This window comes from Rattus norvegicus, chromosome 12 (assembly GCF_021556685.1).
Source record: "Rattus norvegicus strain SHRSP/BbbUtx chromosome 12, alternate assembly SHRSP_T2T, whole genome shotgun sequence".
Classification (NCBI taxonomy): domain Eukaryota; kingdom Metazoa; phylum Chordata; class Mammalia; order Rodentia; family Muridae; genus Rattus; species Rattus norvegicus.
Window position 1 is genome coordinate 6,585,551 of NC_141545.1, and position 17,202 is coordinate 6,602,752.

Here is a 17,202-nt window from a genome sequence, read left to right on the forward strand (position 1 = left end):
AGTTACAGTTAGTGACACTATTGCAGCCCCCCTTCCTTAGGAGCCAAGGGAGCGCCGCCATCCTGAGCCTCTCCCATCCCACCTGTGTTTCAGGAATGCCAGGTAAGAGCTGACACTGAGCCATACCCCTGTAAGAGCAGGAAGAAGAAAAGGTGAAAGAAATAATAACATCTATATACAGATAGAAATAAGCCAATAGCGGAAAATAAGTGACGAAGACAGAACTGGAGTAATTCCTTGAAGAAGAAATGGTTAATTGAAGGGTTGGTTTTATTTGGAAGTGCTTACTCTTATGTGAGCATACATACAGGAGGCATCGTCCGTGAGCAGATGTGCATACAGGCTGATAGATGGTGTGAATCATACGTATCAGTGACTTAGGAAGCAAAGCTGGCAGTTAGATTGAGAATGAAAACCTGGGATGGTGGTAGGTAGGTGCCTGGAATAAGTAAACAGGAAAGGAGTGGACTCACTACCGCACTAATGTTCTTCTCCTTCACCGTGCAAGTGAATCGTACCTAACAGTGCTCACCGCAGTGATTGTTACTACCCTTGGGAAGTGCAGGATAAACTGAGTGCACAGACGTAGCTGTTAGCAATTGAGTTCTTGTTGTAATTTTTTTTTTTCTTTTTTGGGAGTGTGGGAGGTTTGTTTGCCTAAGGCAGACAATTACATTAGAGTTTTTATTTTTTATCTTTAATACTACTTATTTTATGTGTATGAGTACACTGTCTCTGTATTCAGGCACACCAGAAGAAGGCATCGGATCCCATTACAGATGGTTGTGAGCCACCATGTGGTTGCTGGGAATTGAACTCAGGACCTCTGGGAGAGCAGTCAGTGCTCCTAACCACTGAGCCATCCCTCCAGCTTCACATTAGAGTTTTTTTTTTTTTTTTTTTTTTTTACATTAGAGTTTTTATAAATTACTTTTATGTCAAATGCTGAGGATAAGATATTTGCTCTTCCAGAAAGGAAGCTATTACTGTAGCGTGTATGCCAGTGTCGCTTGTGCTTTGGCTCTGGAAGTTCATGAACTGGTGATTGGGAGGGCGTGTTGGGGTCAGGCTGTACATCTGCACACCCACCTCTTCTAACAAAGTAGTTCCCAAATAGTAGTTGTTGAAACACTGAGTGTAGCTTTTCTGAACATACATGGCATTAATGTAATAAAGTGCTATTTACTAAACAACAGCGAATGCATTACCACACGCGAATCTGAAGAGCAGATGGGTAGTTTTAATCACGTGAGCTAGATTTGTCTAATTTCATCTGAGCTGATGGACTCTTCATGTATCTCGGCTACCTGGTAGGTTGGCTGGGGGACCTGCCTGGTCTAGGACAGCCTTTGACACTGATGGTGGGGTGGTTGATTCTCTGCTGGAAGACAGGGAAAGGGGGGCTGAGAGTCTGAGAGTGACTGGAAACATGAAAGGTCGTGCCGAGTCTGCACTTGGAGCTGCTTGGTGTCACCTGTTGTGGCCAAGGCAAGTCCGGAGACCAGACAAAATTGAAGATGTAGGAAAATCAGCTCCTACGTCTGAAGGGAGACAACCTCATTGTTGCATTGAGAGAGAGCATGAATGCCAGGAGGACTAGAGAGTTCAATTTTTAATCCTTTAGCCGCACAATTGTGACCTCACACAAATCTCTCTTACAGTCTGTCTCCAAACCTGTAGAAAGGATTAAGTAATGTATGTAAAATGTATGTAAAGTGCTTATGATATAGTTTCCCCTTAGGTAAGGCTTTGTCAGCCATACTCAGCCCAAAAATACTGAATGAGAACTTAAGAAGTACTTCACAGATTTTAGATTTCTGCTGCTCTCAGGAGTCGTAGCAGTATGAGAGCCTCTGTCCAGCCGTCTCTGTTTGTGTCTGGGGCCTGTCTGTTAGCACTTCATAAGCATCTCAGTTACTCGATTGGCTTTCCTGGCATGATGGGCCTGTATTCAGATAACAGCTATTTCAGTTGGTGGTGGCCCGAAGTGCAAGAGCAGCGCTGCAGACCAGTCGATGCTTCCCTAGGTGACGTGCTTGTTTTTGTTTGGCTTAGTAAGAAAAGAGAGAAAACCAATGCTGAGTTGCTAAGGGTAATTTATTATGTCTCGTTGATAAGTCAATCATGTATATGCAGGAAAATGCAAAAAATACATATGTTCATATATACATATATGTATGTGTGTGCATATGGTCTGATATTGTGGTTTCAAGCATCTTCTAGAGCTATTCAACTTACCACTTTCTTATTGGGAAGGGGGCTGTCGCAGTGTCTGGATGTCTGCCAGTAATGCTTAATACATAGGAAGCGCCATTGTTACTTATTAATAAGAATTACTCATGTACTTTTTTAAATGATTTTTAAAAAAATTTTTTATGTGTATTGGTGTTTTGCCTGCATGTGGGTTGAGTGCCCTGAAACTGGAGTTCCAGACAGTTGTGAGCTGCTATCGAGTTGCTGGGAATTGAACACCAGTCCTCTGGAAGAGCAGCCATTGAGCCATGTCTCCAGTCCCCATACTCCTGGACTTTTTATTTATGACTAAATACTTATAATAATCTGTGATACTTTATGATTTCCTTACATTTGAGGAGACATTCCTAAACTATCAAAGCAGTGTTGTCAACCTTTCTAATGCTGCTGCCCTTTAATACAGTTCTCGTGCTATGTTGGCTCCCAACCATAACATTATTTTTATTGCTATAACTGTAGTTTCGCTACTGCTGTGAATTGTAATGTAGATATCTGTATTTTCTGGTCTTAGGTGACCCCAGTGAAAGGGTCATTCAACCCCAAAAGGGTGGTTACCTACCAGTTGAGAACTGTTGTACTAAATTGTTAGTTAATGTAAACTCTCCATTTGTACACACACACACACACACACTCCTACCCTTAAATATAACATTCTTCCCCTTTTCTTTTTCACTCATTATAGGGTCTACATGGCTGGCCTCCAACTCAGAGTTGGATCTGCCTGCTTCTGCCTCCTGAGTGCTGGGATTCAAAGGCGCGGTCTGCATGCCTGGCCCAGAGTTCTTCCTTTGAGGAGCAGGACAGTTGTGGAATATACGCCCTCTGGAACTTTAAGTCTTAGTCCTGCCCTTGTAGCTATTTAGTTCAGGACAGAGCTAATCCGTATCTTTAAATGCTTTTGTAGTTTCTGCTGCAACAGTCTCCACCTTGTTTCTCCTGCTTTATTCCCAGTGTTAATTTCTTCCTCCCTACTAATCGTGCGTGTCAGAGACTTATCTATTCTGTTTTCACACAGCTTTTTAAAAACGGTTTCAGTTCTTTTCACCTTGAATGTTTTAAGTCCTAAGGCTTACGGCTATCTTTAGTGGTTATGTTTTATATGTGTTTGGCTAATTTAAAGAATTATTTTGTTTCTCGTTTGGGTGTTTTGACTTAATGTATGTGTGCAGCACATGTGTACCTAGTACCTACGGAGACCATAGGACGGCATTGGGCCCTGAAACTGGAGTTGCAGATGGTCTTGAGCTGCCGTGTGGGTGTGACCTGAACCCGAGTGCCAGTGCTGCTGCTCCATTCCTCCAGCCCATGTTGTGTTTGTTAGTTTTATGAAAGAGTTAGAATTATTTTATGGTGTGTGTGTTTTTACATTTCCTAACATATGGTGTGTCTTCTTGATTTATTAACTTAATTGCAGTTTCATTAAGCTTTTCTGCTCATAACCCCATCTTGCCTGAGAAATACTTATTTAACCTGGAGTATAGATGTAAGCACAGTTGAATATTTATTATTTGCTTAAGATTTATTTATTTTAGTTATGTGAGTACACTGTAGCTGTCTTCAGACACACCAGAAGAGGGCATTGGATTCCATTACAGATGGTTGTGAGCCACCATGTGGTTGCTGGGAATTGAACTCAGAACCTCAGTGCTCTTAACTGCTGAACCATTTTGCCAAATCCCTGAATATTTATTAATTATAAAGGAATTTGTTTGAAAACAATTTTTGGTATTCATATCATTTTTAAATTATCAAACAAAAATATATTTGCATGTTAGCAAAATAGATTTGCTTTTTTTTTAACATAAAAATTAAATCTTGGTTAAGTATTTGATACTGCAGAATTGAACATTTCAACATTTTCCAGTGATAAATATTTTGATTTTATAATCACCAGTGTTGAGAGTAACCTTCACAAAAATACATAGTACAGTATGGCAGATGCATGCTTAGGACTGTTTTAAAAATTGTTTGAAATTCTGTCTTAATCACAAGCCAAGATATGATTTTGTTGTTGTTGTTGTTGTTGTATGTTATAGTATGTATATGTCTGTCTGTCTGTCTCTCTCTTTGTGTATGTGTGTGTGTGTGTAGGTCAGAGGTTGGTGTTGGGTGTCCTCCTTGGTTCTGCCAACCTTTTTTTTTTTTTGAGATAGATAGAGGTTTTTCCTCAAGCCTGGAGCTCATTGCTTTCGTTACAGTAGCTAGTTCCTGATCTGTCTCTGCTTCTCAGTGCTGGGCTTACAGATGACCGACCGTTCCCACTTTCAGCTTTGACGTGAGCACTGGGGATCCAGACTCAGGTCCTCATGCTTGTGTGGCTGACTAAGCCATTTCTCTAGCACCATATTTAACAATTTTTAATGAAACTCAAGTCAGCAATTCAGAACAGCAGTTTTCACAATCTTACATGTGAGCACAGTGTAGTACCGAGATGATCTGATGTTTAGATGTGGAGGAATGCAGTAGGAAGTAGTAACTGAACCACCACGCTCCTCTAAGAACAGGGAAAGCAGCACTGGCCACAGCATGCCTCTCGGGGCTCAGCTGAGGTGCTGTGAGGTGGGTTGGTGGATGTTGTCGTCTCTCACAGTGCTGCTTATTTAGCTCTTACTTGTGTTTTATCTTCATTGTGTATCTGAGTTTGCTCACTTACATTTTAACTCTGCTAGAGCTCACACCGTTCACATTCACTCACTTGATCCCAAATGGTGCTTAGGATCCACACTTTAAGAAGCTGGGCTCTAAAAATCAGTAAATCAATAAATCAATTTTGTTAATTGTGACCTCTAGTTTTTTCTAGTGTATCATCTATCAGTAGTGAGAAAGATATTTTAAAACTTCTCTTGCAAAACAAAAACAAAAACAGCCCCAGAATTTGTATGATGTATGTGTCTGACATAATCTGGGTCTATTAGTTGTCATATTTAATAGTTTATCACATTTAACAGTTTACGTACGTGAGTTTGAATCACTTTGTTGGTGGCTTGAATCATCATTTCAGGTTGACTGCCTGCGGGCCAGAGCCCTAGGGATCCTCCTGTCCCCACCTCCCCAGTGCTGGGATGCTTTCAGGGTGAGAGCTGCATTGGCTGAGCCAGCCTCTCCAAGCTCTGCTCACTTGGTCTCTAAGAATTCAGGTACTAGTCCAGCAGCGGTGGCGTAGTCCCCAGCACTCAGGAGGCAGAGGACAGTGGGTCTCTGAGTTCCAGGCCAGCCTGGTCTACAGATTTCTGGGACAGCTAGGGTTACCCAGAGAAACCCTGTCTCTAAAATCCAACAAAGCAAAACAAACAAACAAAATGTCACAAACACAAAGGCTGCTTTTTAAATCAGTATCCTTTTCCAATGTCCACATTAATGTTGCTTAGTATATTATTTTCCACTGTTTGTTTTTCAAATTATACTTGTTATTATCTACAGTGATTGATTGTGTGGTGTGTGTGTGTGTGTGTGTGTGTGCGCGCGCGCGCGCGCACGCGAGCGTGTGTATCTTTTATTTTTTCTTTTCTTTTTTTATTTGAAGAGGTGTTCTCACTGTGAAGCCTTAGCTGGCCTCTTATTTAGACCTTGAATTCACAGAGTTAAGCCTGCCTCTGCCCTGAGAGTGTTGGGATTATCGTGCCACTATGCCCGGAAGATTAAAACTGTTCATTTGGTGTTGTGTGTATATTTGTAGAGGGAGATACTATGTGCTTGTGGAAGTCAGTTCTCTCCTTTTACCATGTGTTCTGGGGACCAAACTCATATTGTCAAGCTTCACTGCAGGTGCCTTTGCCTGCAGAGCCATCCATCTTAACTGGCCCGTGACAGTTTTGTTTTGATGTTTTGATTTGTATTGGCGATGCTTGTTGTATAGATAATGTCACCCTATATTCTTCATGTATCAAATATATGTCCATATAGTCATACAAATGTTATATGTTAATGTAATATTTACATATTGTACACACATTTAAGCACACATCACAGTGTATTTGAGTTTGTTCAGTTATCCTCTGTCTCAATCACAGATTTAAGACAATGGTTACTTTATGGATGTTATTGAAATACTTTTTCCCCCTTCATCTTGGGGGCTTGTTGGTTTACTAAGTTAATGCTGTTAATTCTTTTCCTAATTCTCATTCTTGAGGTTATTGTCCTGAGCTTTCATGACTGTTGTATCTGAGTGTGGCATGCCTTAGAATGTCATCTGTTATGCCAGCATAATGGACCTGAATTTTTTCAATTTTATGCTTCCCTTGTGTTTTACAGGATATTTTGTTAGCTGTAGTACTCTTGGTTAGTAGTTACGTTGTCACTTGATGCGGAGTTCACCAAGCCGTGCTTTCCTGGCCTTAGAGTGTCTACTGGCAGGTCTGCTGGTACTCGGTAGGTTTGCCTCTGTAAGTGACCAGGTGTGCCTCTTGGGCAGCTTTCTGGACTCTTGGGTCTTTAGTATATGACATGGAAAGGCAGATTTCTGGTCTTGTCTGTTTGAGGTTCCTCCTCCAGGCCAATTAGCATATACATAAAGGGACAGAGAAAAGAGAAAAGGTGGCTTAGGTTATTTTAATTATAACTTCACAATATAATTTTACATGTCTTAGAAAACTGCCACCTGTGAGTGCATATAAATATTGATTGAACCAACATTGTGGCTTCTGATGCGTGCCTTAGCCTCTGTTTTACTCTTTCCTTCCCAAATAGAAATTGGAATACAGCAGGCCAAATACATGGCTGTGTTAAACAGGTTGAAATTTTGAACAGTCTCCTACGCACGCACGCACGCACGCACGCACGCACTCACCCGTTGTGCGCATTTACCCCAGTGTCCTGCCTACCATGTGCTACAGCCAGCCTTCCTTCTCCGCAGTCATTGTTCGGAATGAATTTGTAGTTCTGATTAATCGCTTTCTACTTGGTCCGCAAGTGCGAGCTCTCCATTAAAATGAAGCATCTGCAGGGCTTTGCATTCCTTCTCTCTTAACTATAACACGAGTAAACCTCACATTCAGCAACAGAAAAGCAAAGCTGTGAGAGAAATAAAAACGAGATTTTTAAAGTAAGATAAAAATAATACTGAAAAATAATAATAAAAAGGAAGGAAAAAGGAAGAAAACAAAAACAAAAAGAAGAAAACTAATCAGGGGCGGTTTCTTTTGGAGCCATGATACTGGAACCGCCAGTTGGAGAGAGTAAGTTAGGAGGTTGTCATTGAGCTCTGCCGTAGTTCCTTTGTGTTCTCTATACGTGCTGGTGTTGTGTGTGACTGTGGACCCGGGTCAGTGGGTGTTACTTAGACAAATCCCTTGTGTGTACCAGTAGCTACTATTGGCTGCAGTGAGCTTTACAGGCTGTGTCTGGGCACTCCTGGTTCAAGAGATAAACTGAGAGGTTTCTCTTTACTGGGGAAGCAAGCAGAGCTAGCACTGAGTTCTTGACTTGGGTGGTATGGATGGGGTTTCTGCGAGACTGAAGGAGACAAGCTTCCTGCCTGCTGGTGACCTCTTCATACTTTCACACCTTCCTCAACTCTAGCTGCCTCATTGGAGCAAGCTGCACACAGGAAGTACCTGTGGTGATTTGAATGGTCTGAACCCACAGGCCATGAGTTTGAATGCTTGCTTGACCCATGGGAGTGGCACTACTAGGAGGCGTAGCCTTGTGGGAAGAGTTGTGCCACTCTAGGGCTGGGCTTTGAGGTCTTCTATGTTCGAGCTATGGCTCACAGTCTCTCTGCATATTGTGGAGCGACTGTAGAACTCTCAGCTCCTTCTCCAGCACCGTGTGTGCCTGCATGCTGCCATGCATCTCATTCTGACAGCAGTGGACTGAAACTCTGAACCTGCAAGCCAGCACTGAGTAAATGGTGTCTTCACAGCAAGGAAACCCTAGCTCAGACACCACAGCAGTTGAGCTTGATTTTTGTCGGAGCGCAGTCATCAGCCTCTGTGCCCCCACAGCTAGGTCTTCCTGCCGCTCATTCTCAGTGGATCTATGCTGGCCGACTCACTCCCCGCATCCCGGGTCCACAGCAGGTCTTTGTTTCTGATTTTCTCTTCTTGAGACAGAGTCTCTGATAGCCCTGGTTGGCTTTGAACTCATTACAGAATGTGTAGGGGCTGGCCTTGGCCTGCTCATCTTCCTACTTCTCTCAGGTACTTGGATTATAGGCATGTACCAGCACACATAATTTTGAGGACTGCTTCTTGATGTTTTTTTCCTGCCCAGAAAATATGATAGACTGTGTTCTCAGGCTCTTGGTTTGTGAAACAGATTAGAACATTTTTGGTAAATCTTTGAAAGAGTCATATTACGTTAGACTCAGATTTGAGGCAGGTTCCTTCATTGGCCTCTGAGACTTGAAAAATCAATGCTAGATAGGCATGAGGACTAATGAAGTTTTCCCGTGTGCGTGTGAAGTTAAAGCCATCTGTAGTTAATGCCATCTGTAACCTTATGCTTTTCCACCCACACTCAGGTTCACGAAATTATGCTTCTGAGACTTACTACTTTCTAAATAAATGTCTAGGCCAAAAGCTTTGCTTATTCTCCAACTAGCTCATAACTTACTTTCCCATGTGTTCTTAGTCATTCCACGTGGCTGGTTACCTAGTCCTCAGTTTCATGAGGCTGTCTTCTGTGTCTGGGCAAATCTCCCACCCTGACTCAATCCCAGCATTCCTTTCTCTCTGTCAGATGTCCTGCCTTCTAATCCTGTCTCAGCTCATTGACAAATCAGCATTTTATTGACAGGTGAATCATTTTACACAGTATACAAGACATTATCTCTACACCCATGCAGAAGGGTAGCAAGCATATCCCCATATAGAAAACTCTTGGCTTCACAGGTTTTTTTTTTTTTTTTTTTTTTTTTCCCAGAGCTGGGGACCGAACCCAGGGCCTTGCGCTCGCTAGGCAAGTGCTCTACCACTGAGCTAAATCCCCAACCCCCGGTTTCACAGGTTTTTGAGGTAGACATATGACTGGAGTGTAATGAGGAAACTTTCTGATTTGGAACATATTCTTATAACAGAAACTGTTTAAAACTTTCAGCAAGACAGTAATGGAAAGATGTTGGCATATCAAGGTCTTCCTAGCTGTGGTGTGAACAGTGACTTAGAGGTAACTCAGCCAGTCTGTGAGGAAGTGTGGCGACTCCGTAAGGGCGATGGGGTTAGTTTGCTTTGCAGGAAGCACTTACTCAACTTGCTTATTAATTTTCAATATCAGAAAGGAATTGGCAAGGATCATTTCTTGTTTTCTGGGAGATACAAGTAGGTGCCCAAAGGTGACACTGAAACAGAGAAGATGGGAGAACGAGAGTTCTGTGGAGTGGCAGAAAGCTCAGAGACTATTGCTTATTAGTGTAGGCCCCTAATTTCTCCATGTCATTGATAGTACCCATATGTCAGTATTGAGGCCACTGTGTGTGCATGCACAGTATGCTCAGAGAAGTGACTTGTTCTGTTGTCTTTATCGTTTTGAAGGTCTGCTAACAAAGCTTCGCACCTTGGGAGAGAAATTTCTGTAGTCAAAAAGAGCAAAGTAGATGGGATTAGGCTCTGGTAGACTGTTAATGTTTAGAGGTATTGTGAGTTAGACATTTCCTGGGGAGATGCAACACACGCATTTACGCATCCCAGATAGGGAGCCCACAACAGAACAAAGTATGGGTACCGCTCAAGTCCACCTTGGTGAACCACTGAATTTTATGAGGGTTACTTAGAGAACTGAGGGCAAAGGGTTACTTAGAAGAGAAGTGACTCAAAGACAGCTGTACCGTCAAAAACCACTCAACTTGGGTGACAGCTCATAAAAGCTGGGAACCTGGAGCATACCACATAGCCTGCAGGCTCACTCACTCAGCTTGTCATCTCTGAGAGTGACTCTCAGTGGTCTTTATTGCTCACTCTGGGAGGGGATTAGTGAAACTGGTCAGTTTCAGGGACTTCCTGAAGCTAATTTGAGTTCTTTACCTTTTACATTAAGGAGATTCCCTGGGTGATGAATTTTTTTTTAAATTTTTTTTGAAATGTTTTAATCTCAGAATGTGTTAATCTCAGAGGAAGCTGCTATACAAAAAGAAGAAGGGGAAAAAGGGCAAAAATGTGACCAGTTAAGTAGGAGGAAAAAAAAATCCGTAAAAGGTAAAAGTGCATTAGAGATTTAAGGAGAATATTGTTTTGAGAAAGATGTTTTGGTCAACTCCATATCGTCTTGCTAGAATGGAGTACATAAGGGTCAAAAAAGTGTTTCGTTTGATTTAGTACCATAGGACCCTAGAGCATTTATTCAGCTTTTATTGTATGGCAAATCACCCATGATTTAATTCCTAATTCTAGTTCTTCGAATAGCCAAATTGGATTTGGGTGATCTGGGTAGTTCTACTGATCTGAATGAGGCTTCTGTAGGTATGTGATTTCCTGGTAGTTTGGCTAGGGCTGGCTTCTTGTTGACCATGTCTGGATTAACCAGTCCCTTTCTTCATATGGTTTTTAATTGATATTTTGAATTGGGGTCTTATATAGCCAACAAACCTCAAACTTGGTATGTAACTGAGGATGACCTCGAACTCCCTAATCTGTCTACCTTATTTGGATACAGATCTGTGCCACCATACCTGGCTCTCTCTTCTGATTTAACAAATGGATAAACTACAGAGGGACAGTGTGGGCTTGCACACATGTCTAGAACCCCAGGTTAGCAAACTCCCACACAAGGACCTTACTGAGTTTGCCAGTTTCTCATTGGTCATAGCCTGGTGAGATTCAGATTTAAGACCTGGAAACCCTTCTTAACTTGTTGGGGGTGTGGATCAGATCCAAAGGCCTTGTTTATGGTGAACAGGTGCTCCATTGAGTTGTGCCTCTAGCCCATCCGCACTTTTTTTTTTTTTTAAAGATTTATTTACTTCATGTATATGAGTACACTGTCACTGTCTTCATGCACACTAGAAGAGGGCATCAGATCCCATTACAGATGGTTGTGAGCCACCATGTGGGTGCTGGGATTTGAACTCAGGACCTCTGGAAGAACAGTCAGTGCTCTTAACCACTGAGCCATCTCTCCAGCCCCCCCATCCGCACTTTTTGATGGGAAAATCCAATTAGTTACATTGCATGTTTGTAGATAGAAACAGGGAAATTGTTGACTTTTGCAGTCTGCAACATTGATCATGGCAAAAGCATGATGTGGAATTTAGTGGATCTGAGAAGCTGTATTGGATTAGTATGAGAAATGTAGTCAAAACACATATTTTTTCTTCCGTGAATACTTGCCTGCCTTCATCCAAGAACAGCATTTGAATACTGAAAGGATCTAGTTGACACCGTTTGATATGTGGGGTAGAAACACAGAGTTGATGAGGTGAAGCTTCCCGAGAGCTGCAGATCCTGGGACCCTGTATACCACAGTGGGTTAGATTTTTATGTGAGGAACAGAAGATGGTGTATTTAGATGCTTCATTTGATGATAGAAGCCTGAGGAAGTTTCTGTGTGAACTTCCGTGTTTTCAATGAAACCAAGAGAAGAGGTGCCTGAGATTTATAGTAGAGAAGTCCAGTTATGTTGTTGTAATTAGACATTGAGTTGAATACTGACCAGAGAAATAAAAGGATTCCAATAAATGAGAAATGTCACAACATTTAAGCTACTTTTAAAGAGAGTTTACTGGATACTTTTTGCATTGCTTGGTAGAAACTGATTTTCGTTGAGATATGTTTGAACTTATTAAACTTTCCTTTTGGTTTGTTTTTGTTTTTGAGACTGGGTTTTAACTGTGTAGCCTTGGCTCTTCTGGAACTCACTATGTAGACTCAGCTGGCCTCAAACTCAGAGATCCACTTGCTTCCTTCTGCTGGGACCAAAGGTGTGCACCACCATGCCTGGCTTTGTTTGTGTGTGTGTGTGTGTGTGTGTGTGTGTGTGTGTGTGTGCATGCATGCATGCGTGTGCGTGTGTGCGTGTGTGTGCGTGTATGTGTGTGTGTTTCTTACAAAAGATTAACATGAGATATGACATCTGCTTTTTTAAAAAAACATTAACAAAACATGGACTCACAAATTGCCTTTTTTTCGAAAAGAACTATTGAAACTGCAGTCTTTTTTTCAATGACTTTAGATTCCTTCCAGAATCCTCTTGGACTCCAGAGTCTGCAGGTGTTCAACTCCCATACATAAAGTGAGTAAATGTGTGCATAGACACCCACATCTTCTTCTATGCGTGGTATCATCTCTCCATGACTTGTGCTTCCTAATGCAGTGTGTGCGTTAAGAGTGTTAAGCTGGGGGTTGGGGATTTAGCTCAGTGGTAGAGTGCTTGCCTAGCAAGCGCAAGGCCCTGGGTTCGGTCCCCAGCTCCTAAAAAAAGAAAAGGAAAAAAAAAAAAAAAGAGTGTTAAGCTGCATCGCTTTGAGGATAATGGTTAAGTCTGCACACTGAACACAAAGGAAAACAGAACTTTCTTGCTCTGTATTTTATTAGTACACATAGGATTAATTGATTAAAACCAAACAGCTTTGTAGTGGTGATTTTTCTCTCTTCACCGGACATGGCATTGCACATACTACTGACCGAAGAACTAGTCGTCGTTCAGTACATGAGAGATGTTAATGCTCTCTCTCGAAGTATCAAGGACTAACAGTGCCTGTTGTGTTTGAATCTGATGCTGAGTTATTGTGCACATCGGAAGCAGCCTTTAGTTCTAACAGTTGGAATATAAATAAATGTTGCTGTAGGTTTATGTTTTTAACTGAGAATAGTTTTTTTCTTTTTTTCAGTTGGAAGTTTCTCTTTCTAGTTTTTTCCATTGTCCTTGACAAGAATAGGCCTAATTTCTCATTTTGTTTAATTGCTGTGTGGATTATCTTTAATGAGTGTGCCACCTGCTGGTTTTCAGAAGACTGCAGTGTCTTTGCAACTCTGTAGTTGTCCTGATTCTGCCTTAAACCTGGAGGTGAGATCCCTGGAGAGAAAACCGCTCTTAATAAACACGACCATGTAGGGATTCTAGTAGTAGGCTTGCTTTGATTCTCTGACAGTGAACTTGATGAAGCGTTGGGAATTATTAAGAAAAATGATGAGAGGGGTTGGGGATTTAGCTCAGTGGTAGAGCGCTTGCCTAGGAAGCGCAAGGCCCTGGGTTCGGTCCCCAGCTCCGAAAAAAAGAACCAAAAAAAAAAAAAAGAAAAATGATGAGAATGTCAAGATTCATGTCTAACTAGATCAGTGCTATTTTTCTGTTTCATCCAATGAAAAAATCTTACATATCTTTGAGTCAAGGAATACTGGGTAAATTGATTTTCTTCTCCTTAGGACTATTAGTGTGATCTAGTGTGCATGTTTCTTTTAGATGGTAGAGTGCTCAGCCCTAAGTGGAATGAGCCTGTCACACTTCTACCCTTAAGACTCAGGGTCTTTGAGGAAGAGGGGGCAGAAAGATTTCAAGAGCCAGGTAATGGATAACTTTAAGAAAACTGGTTTTTGGACACAGAGGGAACGGTTGCAGAACTCAGAGCAGTTGAGATGGGCACAGAATTCCACCTCTAGCTGAGGAGTTAGTGGGATTTGATGGCCGCTGGGAGAGGAGAGAACCAGTTTTCTTAATGGTATTACCCCAATAGGTCAGACACTATTAAGAGTTCTTGGCCAACACATTGGATACCATGAGTTAATTAAAAGAAAAAAGGAAAGAAAGGAAGGAAGGAAGAAAAGAAAAGAAACAAACTCAAAGATGGATAGATTAGGAGGTAAAGGGGAGGGGGGTGGACATGACCAAATTATATTGTATGATATTCACAAAGTATTAATCAAAATAGTTTTTAAAAATAAATACACATTTCTTTCATTTCTTCTTTTGGGGGATGGAGTGTTAAGGCAGGATTTCACTATATAGCCCTGGCTGTCCTGGAATTTTCTATGTAGACCAGGCTGGCCTAGGACTCATAGAGATCCTCCTGTCTTAGTTTCTCGAGTGCTAGGATTAAAGGTGTTGGCTACCGCAACTGGCTTTAAAAAATAGAATCATGTTTCTTTTAAATAACTGAGTTTTACAAGGATGATAGTTAGATCATGTTCTTATATCTTTTTGTTTTGTTTTGTTTTAAATTGCACGCAACTCAGTGGTTAAGAATACTGGCTGCTCTTGCAGAAGACCTAGGTTCTGTCAGAACATTTCTTCACCACCAGAAACAAAATGTAAATGCAACAATAGACGTAAAAATTTAAAATTTAAGTGCTTTCTGAAAGTTTCAAATCATCCACTGAAAATAGGGGATCTTAGGTTGTCATCATTACTCTATAAATAGATGATACAATTAGTTAATAGTTTTAGACTTACTTATTTTTAGTTCATGTGTATGGGTGTTTTACCTGTATGCATGTATATGCATCAAACAGGCAGTGCCCACAGACACCAATAAAGGGCATTGGATCCCCTGGGACTGGAGTCACTGATGGTTGTGAGCCACTGTGTGGGTGAAGGGAATGCAACCCAGCAAGGGCACCAAGCGCTATTAACCACGAAGCCAACTCTGCAACCTACAGAAAGTGTGGATTTTTTTAAGTTTAGGTTTTACTATTTTATTGTTCAACTTTTGGAGTGTCAGTATGTACCCTAGACTGGTCCTGAGCCCTGACCCTCCTTTTTCTATGTCCCAAGTACTGGGATCATAGGCATATGCTGTCACGCACAGTTAAATTCTTATTTGAAATGGAGAAGGAAGTTAGTAAAATTAGTGCATTGTTCCCTAGTATGTATTGTATATAAAATAGATTCTCATAAGCTTCATTTTATGTAAATTCTTTTTAAAGCAGTTCCTCTTCTTTCTTTGCATATGAGGGAGATTCTGTTGAGAGGAACCTGGCAGATCCCCTTGGGTCTGTCAGTCTGGAAGGTGCATTTCTGTCTCAGTTTTTTCCCCTTCATTTCCTGCTCTCTCTCCTGCCTTGCTTCCTTTCTGCTTCCTTCCCGTTTCTTTTTATTTATCTTGTATTTAGATTTTGTCTTCCGAAAACATTCTTTTAAAATACCCATGCACATGTTGACAGCAGCTATACTGAAGTTGGAAGGATACAGAGAAAATTAGCAAGGCCCTATGCAAGGATGGCACCCAAATTCCTGAAGCAGTCCACATTTGTGAATAAAAAGAAGTATCCAACCAAGTTCAAGAAGTATTCGTGGTCATTTTGTGTGTTTTCACTCAACAGTTGCCACCATATCAGCCTGGAAGACAGCCGTGCTTCCAGGCGTTATATCCATTATGCTCCCTGACTCTCCATTTCTCCCCATCAGTAGATTTATTCCCTCAAGGTTCAGTCTTGGAACCTCAGCTCATCCGAACCCTCCCCCTTTTCTTTTGCGACAGTCTTACTCCTGGCTGGCCTGGAGTTTGCTGCTGACCCTGACCTTGTGACAATCCTATTCTGTCACCTGAGTGCTAATTTTATGGGTGTGTGTCGCTGCTGGAGTTCACATGGCGTGTCCTCCCTCTCCCCCTCATCTGTCTCTCCTCTCTTCTGTCTTGTGTGCAGGTGTGTATGTGTCTATGCAGATGAGTGTGTGGTTGTTAGTGTGTGGTCTGGAACCTTAGGTATTTTTCTTTTCAGGAGCCCATCTTTCTTGCTTTTTAGGCAGGGAATCTCAGTGATCTTCAATTCCCTGGTTTTAGAATTGATTGCAAGTGTGCACCATCACGTCTAGCTTTCTATTTTTTAATTAATTAATTAATTTAAAACTTTGTATTGGTTCTTTGTGAATTTGACATCATATGCACCAATCCCACTCATCTTCCCCTCCCCTCATACCCAGCCTTTACCTTTGCAACCTGTCCCCGCAACAGAGAAAAAGAATTTGTTGTGGAAGTGGCAGTGCGTCAGTGTGTCCCCCAGTACACCCTTTTGTCCACACTTTTTTGCTTGCAAATGTTCATTGCAGTGACTCATTGGTCTGCTGTGAGGCCTCTGCTACTCTATCAATGCTGGATCCTCACTGGGACTCCTCAGATATCTTGTTGTGGTCCTGTGTCATGGAGATCTGTAGTTTTGTAGATGTTGGGGTACGCCATTTTAAAGGCCTGAATCTGGACCTGAGAGGCATCTGAGCTGATCGGAAGTCAGCTCTCCCCTCTCACACTTGCTTATACACAGCCTCTGCAACCAGGGCCAGCTCTGTCCTGGCGCTCAGGTGAGGTGCACAGGCTCTCCTAAGTGTCACAGCTAGTAAGGGACATGGCCAGTTCTTTCGCTCTAATGGCAGCTCTTCTGCCTGCTGTAGATCTTCACCACCACCCAGCACACGAGAGCAGGGCCCTCAGGCTGGCTCACCTACAACCACTGCATCCAGGGCCAGCTCTGTTGTGCTGCCCAGGTGAGGTGCAGGGCCTGCTCTTCCTAGTGCCGCAGAAGGTTAGAGGCAGGGCCGGCTCTCCTTGCTCTTACGATGCTCTCCCACCTGCTGTAGGTGGCAAGGGGTAAAGGTGGGGGAGGGCATCTCTTATCACCCACACTGCCACATGGCAGTCAAGTTGGGGCCAGCTCTTAACCCACCCTGCCATTAGGGTCACCTGTACTGTGCTTCTCAGCAGAGGTACAGGGCTGCTCTCCTGAGTGCTGTAGCAGGTCAAGGTCAGAGCCAGCTCTCCTGTTCTCATGACCCTGTCTGGGCCAGCTCTTCTAGTTGTTGCTTGGTGGAGAGGGCAGAAGTGAGGGGAGGGGATCTCTCCCTTGATGATGCCATCACACAGCAGACAGGCCTGTTCTCCCATATTCACACCCTCAGGGCCAGCTTTCCAGGGTCTGTGCTGCCCTGATGAGGGGCAGGGCCAGTTCTGCTCTGAGGACCTTGGGGCCAGCTTCCCTGCCTGCCGTAAGTGGCAAGGGGTAAGGAGCTGCATCTCTTCCCAGCCCATGCCACCACACAGGAGACAGGGGGTGGGGTTTAGCTCTCCTGTTTCTTGCCTCCAGGGCCAGC

At 42.6% G+C, this 17,202-nt stretch overlaps 1 protein-coding gene and 1 non-coding gene across 22 annotated transcripts in view; both read left to right on the plus strand.

Moving 5' to 3' along the window:
* The window catches only part of Pds5b (PDS5 cohesin associated factor B), a 140,473-nt gene that overhangs the window by 24,736 nt on the left and 98,535 nt on the right, over nucleotides 1-17,202 (plus strand). The gene's annotated exons all lie outside the window — the stretch shown is intronic.
* On the plus strand, nucleotides 15,266-15,371 carry LOC120096101 (U6 spliceosomal RNA). The gene has a single exon (XR_015634999.1). It is a non-coding gene; the product is annotated as a U6 spliceosomal RNA (small nuclear RNA).